The 13,032-nt window shown below is 44.5% G+C and overlaps 1 protein-coding gene across 1 annotated transcript in view; it reads right to left on the reverse strand.

Annotated features, from left to right (window-relative positions):
* Positions 1 to 7,038, reverse strand: part of adamtsl2 (ADAMTS-like 2) — a 55,451-nt gene extending 48,413 nt beyond the window's left edge. The window contains exon 1 of the mRNA XM_038287127.1: positions 6,891 to 7,038. The gene's annotated coding sequence lies outside the window, so the exon portion shown is untranslated. The remainder of the gene's footprint in view (positions 1 to 6,890) is intronic.
* Between the last annotated feature and the right edge of the window lie 5,994 nt (positions 7,039 to 13,032).

A 13,032-nucleotide genomic window follows, 5' to 3' on the forward strand; every position in this document is an offset into this window, starting at 1 on the left:
CGGGTTCTCCATAAGCTGGGTTCTCCATTAGCATGGACGGGTTCTCCATTAGCATGGACAGGTTCTCCATTAGCATGGATGGGTTCTACATTAGCATGGATGGGTTCTCCCCGGGTTCTCCATTAGCACGGACGGGTTCTCCATTAGCATGGATGGGTTCTACATTAGCATGCACCGGTTCTCCATTAGCATGGATGGGTTCTACATTAGCATGGACGGGTTATCCCCAGATTCTCCATTAGCATGGATGGGTTCTACATTAGCATGGACGGGTTATCCCCAGATTCTCCATTAGCATGGACGGGTTCTCCATGAGCATGGACAGGTTCTCCATTAGCATGGATGGGTTCTACATTAGCATGGACAGGTTCTCTCCCGATTCTCCATTAGCATGGATGGGTTCTCCCCAGATTCTCCATTAGCATGGACGGGTTCTCCATGAGCATGGACAGGTTCTCCATTAGCATAGATGGGTTCTCCATTAGCATGGACGGATTCTCCATAAGCTGGGTTCTCCATTAGCATGGACGGGTTCCCCATTAGCATGGATGGGTTCTACTTTAGCATGGACGGGTTCTCCAATAGCATGGAAGGGTTCTACATTAGCATGGATGGGTTCTACATTAGCATGGACGGGTTTTCCATGAGCATGGACGGGTTCTCCATTAGCATGGATGGGTTCTACATTAGCATGGATGGGTTCTACATTAGCATGGACGGGTTTTCCATGAGAATGGACGGGTTCTCCATTAGCATGGATGGGTTCTACATTAGCATGGATGGGTTCTCTCCAGATTCTCCATTAGCATGGATGGGTTCTCCCCAGATTCTCCATTAGCATGGACGGGTTCTCCATAAGCTGGGTTCTCCATTAGCATGGACGGGTTCTCTATTAGCATGGATGGGTTCTACATTAGCATGGACGGGTTCTCCATTAGCATGGACAGGTTCTCCATTAGCATGGATGGGTTCTACATTAGCATGGATGGGATCTCCATAAGCTGGGTTCTCCATTAGCATGGACGGGTTCTCCATTAGCATGGATGGGTTCTCCATTAGCATGGACGGGTTCTCCATTAGCATGGACGGGTTCTCCATTAGCATGGACGGGTTCTCCATTAGCATGGATGGGTTCTACATTAGCATGGACGGGTTCTCCATAAGCTGGGTTCTCCATTAGCATGGACGGGTTCTCCATTAGCATGGATGGGTTCAACATTAGCATGGACGGGTTCTCCATTAGAATGGATGGGTTCTACATTAGCATGGACGGGTTCTCCATTAGCATGGATGGGTTCTACATTAGCATGGATGGGTTTTCCATTAGCATGGATGGGTTCTACATTAGCATGGACGGGTTTTCCATAAGCTGGGTTCTCCATTAGCATGGACGGGTTCTCCATAAGCTGGGTTCTCCATTAGCATGGACGGGTTCTCCATAAGCTGGGTTCTCCATTAGCATGGACGGGTTCTCCATTAGCATGGACAGGTTCTCCATTAGCATGGATGGGTTCTACATTAGCATGGATGGGTTCTCCCCGGGTTCTCCATTAGCATGGACGGGTTCTCCATTAGCATGGATGGGTTCTACATTAGCATGCACCGGTTCTCCATTAGCATGGATGGGTTCTACATTAGCATGGACGGGTTATCCCCAGATTCTCCATTAGCATGGATGGGTTCTACATTAGCATGGACGGGTTATCCCCAGATTCTCCATTAGCATGGACGGGTTCTCCATGAGCATGGACAGGTTCTCCATTAGCATGGATGGGTTCTACATTAGCATGGACAGGTTCTCTCCCGATCCTCCATTAGCATGGATGGGTTCTCCCCAGATTCTCCATTAGCATGGACGGGTTCTCCATGAGCATGGACAGGTTCTCCATTAGCATAGATGGGTTCTCCATTAGCATGGACGGATTCTCCATACGCTGGGTTCTCCATTAGCATTGGCGGGTTCTCCATTAGCATGGATGGGTTCTACTTTAGCATGGACGGGTTCTCCAATAGCATGGATGGGTTCTACATTAGCATGGATGGGTTCTACATTAGCATGGACGGGTTTTCCATGAGCATGGACGGGTTCTCCATTAGCATGGATGGGTTCTACATTAGCATGGATGGGTTCTACATTAGCATGGACGGGTTTTCCATGAGCATGGACGGGTTCTCCATTAGCATGGATGGGTTCTACATTAGCATGGATGGGTTCTCTCCAGATTCTCCATTAGCATGGATGGGTTCTCCCCAGATTCTCCATTAGCATGGACGGGTTCTCCATAAGCTGGGTTCTCCATTAGCATGGACGGGTTCTCTATTAGCATGGATGGGTTCTACATTAGCATGGACGGGTTCTCCATTAGCATGGACAGGTTCTCCATTAGCATGGATGGGTTCTACATTAGCATGGATGGGATCTCCATAAGCTGGGTTCTCCATTAGCATGGACGGGTTCTCCATTAGCATGGATGGGTTCTACATTAGCATGGACGGGTTCTCCATTAGCATGGACGGGTTCTCCATTAGCATGGACGGGTTCTCCATTAGCATGGATGGGTTCTACATTAGCATGGACGGGTTCTCCATAAGCTGGGTTCTCCATTAGCATGGACGGGTTCTCCATTAGCATGGATGGGTTCAACATTAGCATGGACGGGTTCTCCATTAGCATGGATGGGTTCTACATTAGCATGGACGGGTTCTCCATTAGCATGGATGGGTTCTACATTAGCATGAATGGGTTCTCCATAAGCATGGATGGGTTCTACATTAGCATGGACGGGTTCTCCCCGGGTTCTCCATTAGCATGGACGGGTTCTCCATTAGCATGGACGGGTTCTCCCCGGGTTCTCCATTAGCATGGATGGGTTCTCCCCGGGTTCTCCATTAGCATGGACGGGTTCTCCATTACCATGGACGGGTTCTCCATTAGCATGGACGGGTTCTCCCCGGGTTCTCCATTAGCATGGATGGGTTCTCCCCGGGTTCTCCATTAGCATGAACGGGTTCTCCATTAGCATGGATGGGTCCTACATTAGCATGGACGGGTTCTCCCCGGGTTCTCCATTAGCATGGATGGGTTCTACATTAGCATGGACGGGTTCTCCATAAGCTGGGTTCTCCATTAGCATGGACGGGTTCTCCATAAGCTGGGTTCTCCATTAGCATGGACGGGTTCTCCATTAGCATTGATGGGTTCTACATTAGCATGGACGGGTTCTCCATTAGCATGGACGGGTTCTACATTAGCATGGACGGGTTCTCCATAAGCTGGGTTCTCCATTAGCATGGACAGGTTCTCTATTAGCATGGATGGGTTCTACATTAGCATGGACGGGTTCTCCATTAGCATGGACAGGTTCTCCATTAGCATGGATGGGTTCTACATTAGCATGGATGGGATCTCCATAATCTGGGTTCTCCATTAGCATGGACGGGTTCTCCATTAGCATGGACAGGTTCTCCATTAGCATGGATGGGTTCTACATTAGCATGGACGGGTTTTCCATTAGCATGGACGGGTTCTCCATTAGCATGGATGGGTTCTCCCTGGGTTCTCCATTAGCATGGACGGATTCTCTATTAGCATGGATGGGTTCTACATTAGCATGCACCGGTTCTCCATTAGCATGGATGGGTTCTACATTAGCATGGACGGGTTTTCCATAAGCTGGGTTCTCCATTAGCATGGACGGGTTCTCCATAAGCTGGGTTCTCCATTAGCATGGACGGGTTCTCCATAAGCTGGGTTCTCCATTAGCATGGACGGGTTCTCCATTAGCATGGACAGGTTCTCCATTAGCATGGATGGGTTCTACATTAGCATGGATGGGTTCTCCCCGGGTTCTCCATTAGCATGGACGGGTTCTCCATTAGCATAGATGGGTTCTCCATTAGCATGGACGGATTCTCCATAAGCTGGGTTCTCCATTAGCATGGACGGGTTCTCCATTAGCATGGATGGGTTCTACTTTAGCATGGACGGGTTCTCCAATAGCATGGATGGGTTCTACATTAGCATGGATGGGTTCTACATTAGCATGGACGGGTTTTCCATGAGCATGGACGGGTTCTCCATTAGCATGGATGGGTTCTACATTAGCATGGATGGGTTCTCTCCAGATTCTCCATTAGCATGGATGGGTTCTCCCCAGATCCTCCATTAGCATGGACGGGTTCTCCATAAGCTGGGTTCTCCATTAGCATGGACGGGTTCTCCATTAGCATGGATGGGTTCTACATTAGCATGGATGGGTTCTCCAATAGCATGGATGGGTTCTACATTAGCATGGATGGGTTCTATATTAGCATGGATGGGTTCTACATGAGCATGGACGGGTTCTCCATTAGCATGGACAGGTTCTCCATTAGCATGGACGGGGTCTCCCCGGGTTCTCCATACTTTCTTCCAGAAATGTTACTGTTACTGAATACTTTGAAATGTGTTCGGGAAGCAGAACATCTGTGTCTGTTGTCCGGGTCACCTCTCCAGGGATCAGCTGGTTCACTGCAAAAAACATCTAGAAATAAGTCAACATTTCTTAAATTAAGTGTCTTACCCCTAAATTGAGTAAATAAGATGATCTGCCAATTGATTTAGTATTTTTACACCTAAAATAAGCTAATTAGATGATATTGACCTTGAATGAGACAATGCAATTGTTTTTTTCTAGTTTTTTTTTATATAAATTGTCTTGTTCCAGCTGTATTTTAAGAAGAAAAATAATTATTTCTATTATTTCTGGTGTATATGCAGTGGATGGATGCTGAGCCGCTTATAAAACACGTCTGTTTCTGAGGCCAAACAGAGAGGTTAGAGACAAGAATGTTTTTCTGGATGCAAACCAGTGGGCTACATGCTAAGAGTTAGCCCAGCCACGAGATGTGAACAGTAGAACCACCAACCAGGTCCTAGACTCTCTGCCTTATAGAAGCTCATCAATTAACAAAGAAAAAAAACATTTTATTTTGTCCTTTTAGCTGATTATTTAAAGGTTCTTGGATGGAAGTAGTGAGTTGGATTCAAACCTCAGACTTCAGTCCTGGGGGGCTGCTGTCCTGCAGGTTTTAGAGGTTTCCTGCTCCAGCACAGCTGATTTACATTGATTGTTGATTAACAGGCTTTTGCTCTACTGCAACAATCAGAATCAGCTGTGCTAAAGCAGGGAAACCTCTAAAACCTGCAGCCCAGTGGCCCTCTGGGACCGACTTTGGGGATTCCTGCAGTACATTTAACATGTTTGTGAAAATAAATGTTTCAAGCTTTAATAATGACTTTTGAAATGGATCAAATGTTACCTCAGTGGATTAAAGGAAGGCGTTGCTCTTTAGGTCTGAGGTGGATTCATCACCCAGCTTCACTCAGAGGAGGATGTCTCTATAGCCTCTTTCCCACTGAAAATAGCAGGTTAACGCGCGTTTTTTAAACATGGATCTACCCGCTAACATCCGACATTTAGCTCCCATCTCACTGGCCAAAAAAGCTGGTCAGACCCCTCACTGGCAGCTGTATCAACGCTAACCCCTGCTGGGTTAGTGTTGACTGGTGACATTATCAACGCTAACCCCTGCTGGGTTAGCGTTGATAATGTCACCAGTGCGACAGAAATCAGGAAAGTAAACAATGGAGAGCAACATGGAAGGAAGGGCGGGGCATAGTCAGTGTGCCTCATCAGATGGCCGCTGAAACTGAGCCTGGTTCTGCTGGAGGTTTCATCCTGTTAAATGGGAGTTTTTCCTCTCCACTGTCACCACAAGCATGCTTAGTGTGAGGGATTGCTGAAGAGTCAATGACTCGATGCAATCAGCTGGTTTTCCTTAGATAGAAAACTTTGAATCAATCTGACTGGATGATCTGGTGAACTGGAAAGTGCCCTGAGATGACATGAGTATTGAATTGGAGCTATAGAAATAAACTGAATAGAATTTATTGTTTCTCTCTATTATTTGTCTGAAACCATCTCACCAGAGCTGCTCCATGTTTATCGATTGTAAACAGAGTTGTTTCAGCTTGTTAGATCAGAAGCGACTGCAATGTTGCGCTGACGTCCGTATGTTGCGTACAATGATGTCACTTAATTTAGCGGGTATACTGGTGTTCCCACAGCATGGCCATCAGAACCGAGTCCATTTTAACGCGGGTCGCTTGCCGAGTAGTTTTAACCCGGGTAAACATGTGTAAGCTGAACCCACCACCAGTAAATGCCTGTTGTTCCCGGGTTTAAACTGGTTATTTCGGCCAATGGGAAAGGGGTCTAACTTGTCTTTCTGTCCAACATGAAGAACATGACCATGAAGATGTCTGAGGAGGTTTCTGAGCCTCCAAACCATCATGATTCTGATCCCTCTGTGCCTCAGGTAACATACTGTCTGCTCATAAACATCCCAGCATAAACAAACTCAACATGATGCCTGTTTAACATCTTTATATCTTTTAGAGGAGCCACTCAGTGTTTCCTGACTTGGATCCTTTTCAAGCTGAATTTTACTTTTCTGCACCAAGTAGAAAATGTTTGAAAATGTTGAACAATAAGATTTGTATTACTTTAACTCCACCGCTTGGCCTGCAGAGAGTGTCTACCTCACCAGTTACACTCCCAACAGCTGACAAGTTTCCAGTCAGACTCCGGGCCTCTCCAGGAATACACATGCACACGCATGCCTGCACAGAAACACGTACTCCTCCGGGAGCGAGTCAGCATTATTTTCTGGATTTGTTTTGGTCTGGTGCAAAACACGCGTCTCATTGGCTCCTGTAGGCCTCGTAAACACACCAACACACACACACTGAGAGCAGAGGGGAAACCACAACAGCACATGCAGGCATCCAGAGAGCAGAAATCACACCAACTCCACAGCAGCAGAGGAGTTTCCAAATATTTACTCACCTCGCCTGCAGCAGTCCAAGGGCTTCCTGGAGAGAGCTGGAGATGCCACTCAGAGTCTGTGTGTGAGTCTGAATGCTTCAGCAGCGCTGGGCTGTGGGGATGAGAGCTGCTGTCAGTGTGGAGTGAGGAGGGATAGAGAGAGGGATGAAGAAAGGGAGGGAGGTAAGGTGTGCTTTCCTGCATCCCTCTTCCTCCTCCTTCTCCTCCTCCTCCAGCCCAGGAGGAGGAGGAGGAGGAGGAGGACCAGAGGAGTGACTCTGGCTCACTGCTCTCTCTTCCTTATAACTTTTTTATTTCACATATCTTCTAACTTGTGATGCTGTCAAACGATATAAGTACAGCGACAATAAAGTTTCTTCTTATTAAATGACTTTGACTAGACCTTTAAATCTTACTTTCTGCCAGATTAGACACTCATACACAGAAACCAAAAGGCTGCTTTTGCTATTTCCCACTTTTTTGTCCATTTAATCCAAACATAGAAGTTTGATCTGATCTTATTAAAAAAAAAATCACACCCGTCATGTTCTGCGGGTTGGTTGGAAACTTTGAGTCTTCACTGCAAAAAATCAAATCTAAATAAGTTCTTTTTTCTTAAATTAAATGCATTTGTTCTTGAATTGAGGAGGTAAGTGAGATACTTTGCCAATGGAACAAGACAATTTACATTTAAAATAAGAAAAAAAATTGCATTGTCTTATTTCGAGTGCATATTATTTAATTATCTTATATTAAAGGTAAAAATACTCATTCCATTGGCAGATCATCTTGTTTACCTACTGAAATAAAGGCTAAATACACTTAATTTAAGAAATTTCTACTTATTAGTAGATCGTTTTTGCAGTGTTCATGGACCACATCCAGGACCTCAAACACAAATCTTGCCTCTAGGAATGGCAGAATCAATCCCACAGCATGACGGCACCACCCCTCTACCTCACAGTTGGTCCAATGGTTAGGAACCCCTCAGACCTCTGACATGTCTGCAGAAATAAAGCTCTCTGTGTGACTAAACTGTAATCTGTCTTCTTCTGCCCAGAGTAGCATCCATCTCGTTGGAAGCAGAGATAAAGTTGGTTAGTTTAGGGACCAAAGGGTGACAGTGTAGAGACTAGGTCCATGTTTTAGGTTCTATAGATCTATAGACAACTTGTGATCAAATGCATTTATGTTCACAGATTCATATTTGTATTTGTGAGAACTTTCTGTATTTAACAGCCTATTTTGAACTTTAAAGCATTGATTGATTCCCAATAGAAGTTTTTCCTTCTAGTATTTTTCCATTTGCTGGTGAAGACTGTTAGTCATCTAGTTATTGTCATTCCTTAAAAGTAAAAATACAATCCACTGGACTTTTTTCCCAAGTTTGAAGACGTTTCTCTTCCCATCCAGGAAGCTTTTTCAATTCAAAATGTTAGAAATAGTGTTGAGTTCCAGGTTTTATAGGGTGGACTGTCAGGAATCCAGTTTTGTGGGTTGTTTCTTTGTTTCCTTTTTTCCTCCACCAGGTAGTGCCCCGTCCTCATTGGGCCTCCCTGCACACCTGCAGCTCGTTGCTTAATTACCTGTGGAGTGTTCTTAAGCTGCTAATTGCCACTACCTTGACGCCAGAGTGTTTGCCAGTTTTAGGTACTCTAGCCAAGCTGAGTTTTGCTGAGTCAAACTGAGTTCTAGTCAACCTGAGTTTTAACTTTGTTTTTTGTCTTTGCCTCTCGGCAGGAAGTCATACAAGAGTGAATAAAGTGAATGTGATTGGTTGTTTGTCAAGGGGGCGGGGTTGTTGCGGCAGAAGGTTTGCAAGCCTCTTTGATTTTGGCCGGTTTGTGGGAAGCATCTTGCTAACCAGTTAGCAACTTAGTGCTAGTAGGTTCCCAATGGGAAATTCCATTGGGACCAAGTAGCATAAATTGGTGACTTAGAAACGACGCTGTCAAGGAACGCTATGGACAGAGGAAACATGCAAGAGGAGGAGAGTTTAGTGTCGGAGGTCGTGGATGAGTCTCCTCCGTCATCCATTTTTTATTTAGAGGAGGAAAGCGGGGACGAAGATGTTGTGGAAGAGGACGCCAGGGCGGCAGAAGCTTGGTTTGGTGACCGGACAGATGACCGTTGATATATGATTGGCCGAATTTAGGTGTTCAGGCTGACGTAGAACTAACTGGCCTGCAGAAGATAACGGGAAAAAAATTTATGTAAAATACTAGGAAATGACTCCCTTAATTTCCTAAAAGTTCATTTCAAAGGCTTCTTTGAGGAGCAGAGGCGATCATCAGAATCTCAGAAGAATCCAGAAACAGATGGGTCCATAGAGGTGAGAAGCGAATGCTGGAGAAGACAAGATGTCCGAGGCCCCTGGTGTCTGCCTAGCCTGCCGTCTGCTTCTCTTTTTTCTGTCTGTCTCAGTCCTTCATGTTTTATTATGATTTCAGTTCGTCTCCAGTATCTGTTATTTCTCACCGCTCCCTCTTCCTCTCTATGCGCTCCCTCCCTTACTCCGTCACCCTTAGTCACTGCTCTGTTTCTTCAGCTGTCTTTTCACTGTGTTCAACTGTATTTCATGTTCTTCCTTTCCGTTCTGTTTTATGTCTTTCAACCAAATAACTTTGTCATATGTACTATACGTATATTAAGCACATTTAGGAAGACTTGATTTTGAAAAGGTTTGATTAAAATATGGGAAACATTTTTTAGTTTTAGACTGAGTGCTCATTTGGAGAAAGTTCATTTCAGCTGCTTGAATTCAGGATCTCATTCTTTCATCGTAATCTGGACTTCATGATCATAGGTGAGGGCAGGAACGTAGACCAACATGTAAATCAAGACTTTTTTCTTTTGGCCCAACTGTCTCTTCAACACCCCTCACTTTTAAACAAGTTTCAAAGATACCTGAACTCCTTTACTTGAGGCAGGAACTCTCCAAAACAGCATTCAATTCAAATCAGTTAATTTCTATAGCCCCAATTCCCATCATGTCATCTCAAGGCAATTTACAGAGTTTTCTATCTAAGGAAAACCAGCTGATTGCATCGACTCATTGACTCTTCAGCAATCCCTCACACTAAGCATGCTTGTAGCGACAGTGGAGAGGAAAAACTCCCTTTGAACAGGAAGAAACCTCCAGCAGAACCAGGCTCAGTGTGAGCGGCCATCTGCTGAGGCCCACTGGGGTTCAAGGAGACAGAAGCAGACATAGAAAAAGAAGCATAGATACAAAAGGCAACTGTCAACCAGCTCCACAGGCGGCCCCGTCCAGGAAACACACAGCCAGGCAGACGAGCTCCGAGCCAGCTCCCATGCAGCAAAGTTGATATTTCTGCAGAGTGGGAGAATAGAGATAGAATGAAGCAGAATGATGAAAAAGGGGTCCCTATGTCCTCCAGCAGTCTAAGCCTATAGCAGCAGAACTATAGAGATAGCTCAGGATAACCTGAGCCACTCTAACTAGAAGCTTTATCAAAAAGGAAAGTTTTAAGCCTAGCCTTAAAAGAAAATATCTGTCTTGAAGATGGTAAGGCATCTTTTTCCCATCGAGAACCTCTCCTTAGATGGTCATTTTAACGTGGTGAAGGGGTCTAAGTGCCCTTAAATGTCCCTGTCAGAGTATCCCAAGACTGTGTGTTGGGTCAGACAAAGAGCGGTTGGAAGTCCTTCGTGAGTACAAAAACCAGGCCAGTGAAGTTGCGTGGTAAAGCTGAACCTATCTCTGGACCCAGGATTGGGGTGATCTAATGTGACTCTGCCAGGCCTGAGCAAAAGACATGAGTCCATGCCTCAGTGGGCTTAACACCTGACGGGGGAACCATGATGGACCGGTGGTGAGAGTCAGAGGCCTTTTTTTCACTGCAAAAAGAAAATGAATAATTTTAATTGAAAGTCCTGTAAATGTCATATCGAACAGGTGATTAGCTGGAATTCTTAAAGGAGAAACAGAACAAGTTAAATATTGATACTCCTTGACACAAAGTATTTCACACAGAGCTGAGGCATTAGAGACTTGACTTTGGCCGACTCACCTGCTGACAGTTTACAGACAGGAAGGGTAAGAAGAACAACCCTCCACAGGAGCTGCTGCTCCTCTTCTCCAACTCTATCATCAGCCTGTCCTGATCGTCCATCTCTTTATGGTTTGGCTCATCTGATAAACAGGACTGATCCAAACTGGTACAAATGTTCAGGTCTGCAGAGGAAAGATGATTAACCTTTCATCCAGGACCTGTGCGGGTCTATTTCCACAAAAATAACAGCTAACTTGTTTGCACTGGAAAAAAAATGAAATCTCAATGTGTAATCTTTGCTTAAAATATGCTATTTTTTTCCTTGAATTGAGGAGGTAAGTGAGACCCTTTGCCAGTGGAACTAGACAGTTAACATTTAAACTAATAAAAATATTGTATTCTCTTATTTTGTGTGCATATTATTCAATTATCTTATTTTAAGAGTAAAAATACTCATTCCATTGGCAGATCATCTTGTTAGCCAACTTAAATTAGGGGTAAATGCACTTAATTTAAGTTTATAAATCTAAACTTACAGTATGTACGTCTTGAGCACCTGAAACCAAAGTCCTAGTTTGTACAAACGGTCTCAGGCGATTAACTTTAGTTGTACTTTAACTTGACATAAACTTGGGGAAAAAAAAGATTTTTTAAACATTTCTGTCACATGAAGCCCATTGGACTAACAGAGACCAGCAGGAGTGACAATTCTAACCAGGTCATCTGTCTTTAGTTTCTGTGATCCAGCTTTTAGAGCTCATCAACGCGTCCCGTTAATCCTCTGGTCACTTCTTGGTCCAGTCCACCCATCTAGGACTCAACAGGACTCATTCTCCACAACCACCTGCTGGTCTTTGTTATACATCTAAATTCCTCAACTTCCTTCATCAAATCCATCTGGAGGACATTATTTATGCCTAAAACTAATACATCCGCTGTGATTTATTGACTTTAGCATTAAAAGGTAGAAAAATAAAAATGATATATATATTTTTTTTCGTGATCCCTGAGTCTGAGTGCGGCCATTTTTGCCCAAATATAGTAGCCCCTCCCTCCTGCCATCTTCCAGCAGTGACGTCACGGTGCGGTAAGCCTAGCGCCATTCTCCCCGCTTTCCAAGCTAAATCAATGGGAACTACTAGACACATCTGCAATCAACAACAATTATTGAAGATTTCCAGAGGACTTCACCATTGAAATTCACCAGAGCTATAGTGAAACTGACAATGCCCACGTGCATGGCAGCTGGATGCTGGAATACATCGGGTAAAAGTGGATAAAAAAGAGTTATTCCACCTTTCTGATTCCTGATCCTCCACAGACGGGTTGGTCGTTGGATCGCCAACTTGAAGAGGGAGGATTTGCCATCGAACTTCTGGCCAGAGAAAAAACCCGTAATATGTAGCCAACATTTGGAAGAAGAATGTTTTCAAGATGACTTGGATAATAGCGCGTTGTGACAAACACCAGATACAGCACTGGGACTTGATGAACAGCCGATACCGCACCGTGACGTCACTAACCAGTAGGTGGCAGTAGTGTTCTTTGACAAACATGGATGCCTCCAGTAAAGCACATTCACATGAAAATTACTCTGAATTAAAAACACTGATCATTTATTGAACAGGATGGAATCATTTCAGATTTAAAGGACTTTCAGAAGTTTGTGTTCGGAATATGACTGAACATCTGCTTTAAGACTGGACTCACTTTTTGAGATAACTGGAGTCTGGTGGCCCTTTCTAGAACCAGGTTCACGTCCCTTTTGTAGACAGACAAATGGTTAGTCAGCTTTTATGGACCCTTAATAGCTCATCAAAGCCCTTCTTTTTTTTTAAGCATGTAGGCTGACATTGCAGCCAGGAAAAAATAAACAATAAGAACCATAATAGAAAAATGAGAATTTAAATACACAGCTGGACCTCACTTCTGTTTCTTTAACAGTTCCCTCCGTTAGTTTGCTGCTCCGCCTCTTCCACTGATGCCTTAACTTCCACCTACAGCCATTAGTTCAGGCCTGCATGGGACACTTTAATAAAGGCTGCTGAGTAAATGTGCTGCACAGGAACATGTAACACTCCCACGGCTGGCGAGTGTGTTTAAGTGTGTGCCCATTAGCAGTGTGCAAAGTGTTGGGAGTCATTAGG

Source organism: Cyprinodon tularosa, unplaced genomic scaffold (genome assembly GCF_016077235.1).
Source record: "Cyprinodon tularosa strain WSP-4 unplaced genomic scaffold, ASM1607723v1 ctg235, whole genome shotgun sequence".
NCBI classification, from domain to species: Eukaryota; Metazoa; Chordata; class Actinopteri; order Cyprinodontiformes; family Cyprinodontidae; genus Cyprinodon; species Cyprinodon tularosa.